The sequence below is a fragment of the Seriola lalandi genome, unplaced genomic scaffold, assembly GCF_002814215.2.
Source record: "Seriola lalandi dorsalis isolate HSWRI2012SDOR001 ecotype SW California unplaced genomic scaffold, Sedor1 jcf7180002054845, whole genome shotgun sequence".
Lineage (NCBI taxonomy): Eukaryota > Metazoa > Chordata > Actinopteri > Carangiformes > Carangidae > Seriola > Seriola lalandi.
In genome coordinates, this window is record NW_019525398.1 from 34,781 (window position 1) to 36,213 (window position 1,433).

Sequence of the window (1,433 nt, forward strand, 5' to 3'; positions counted from 1 at the left end):
TCATGCTTATATATGATGTATTTTCATGTCTGTCAAGTTTCTGTTTTGATTTCGCACATTACACGTTATGTCTCTTCTTTCCTGTTTTATTTTGAAATCACTAACCCTTTGTCTCTGTTCTAGCTTTACCTTCCTGCGAGCCCTTCCCCCGTCCCGTCACACCTGTTTCCCATCTTCCCTGATTACCTCTTGTATCTTACCTTGTGTGTCTCACAGTTTCGTTGCCAGTTCGTTGCACGTCACAGTCCTCGTCCCAGCTCTTGTCAAAGTCATAGTCATAGCCTGTTTTGTGTATGACCTTGTTTGTCTTTTCGACTTGCCTTTTTGCCTCTCGATTTCTGGATACCTCTGCCTGTCTGACTGCCTGCCTGCGTACCGAACCCTGTCTGGAATTAAACCTGCCTTTACGTCAGAACCCTCTGTGTTGTGCATTTGTGTCCACCTGTTCTGTGCTCTGGGGAGTTCATGACACGTATATCATCAGAGAAAGATCAAGTTCAACAAAGTCAAAGATGGAAACACTCTTTCAATTCTTTATATTCATATTTCACTTTTATAAATCATCAGCTCAGAATATGTGTCTTCATGATATTATATTAATGTATTTACAATATTTTTAGGTTATTTTTTTTAACAAAAAGACATTATTACCATTATTTAAAATATGACAGTTAGTTAAACAGTATTAACCGAATATTGCATGATATAATTAATTTTACTGAATTTTATTGCTAACATAAAAAAACTAAAAACATTTAACATGATGTATTCTGACAATAATAATAATAAAAGAAGTGTGCATGTATTTTTTATCTTATACCTACGGAGGTTTAGGTATAACTTATTTGTGTATACATATTGGAACATTATATTTATTGGTACTAAATTCTATTTATTAGATAAATATATTAAATATTGATTATAATCTTATGATGAAAATATTTACCTTAAACAATTTTAGGTAAATTTTACATTAAACTAAATACATGTTTTAGTGAAAGAAATATTTACAGTCATATTCAGTGCATCCGGAAAGTATTCACACCCTTTCACTTTACCCACATTTTGTTATGTTACAGCCTTATTCCAAAATGGATTAAATTCCTTTTTTGTCTCATCAATCTACACACAATTCCCCATAATAAGAAAGCGAAAAAGGTTTTTTAGAAATTTATTAAAAATAAAAAACGGAAATATCGCACGTACATAAGTATTCACACCCTTTACTCAGTACTTTGTTGAGGCACCCTTGGCAGCGATTACAGCCTCAAGTCTTCTTGGGTATGAAGCTACAAGCTTGGCACACCTGTATTTGGGGTATTTCTCCCATTCTTCTCTGCAGATCCTCTCAAGCTCTGTCAGGTTAGATGGGGAGCATCGCTGCACAGCTATTTTCAGGTCTTTCCAGAGATGTTCAATCGGGTTCAAGTCTG

General features: G+C 34.6%; 1 protein-coding gene across 2 annotated transcripts in view; it reads right to left on the minus strand.

Moving 5' to 3' along the window:
- The window catches only part of LOC147817920 (uncharacterized), a 4,011-nt gene extending 3,472 nt beyond the window's left edge, over nucleotides 1-539 (minus strand). For both annotated transcript variants that reach the window (XM_087179467.1, XM_087179466.1), the window contains exon 1: nucleotides 201-539. The gene's annotated coding sequence lies outside the window, so the exon portion shown is untranslated. The remainder of the gene's footprint in view (nucleotides 1-200) is intronic.
- Between the last annotated feature and the right edge of the window lie 894 nt (nucleotides 540-1,433).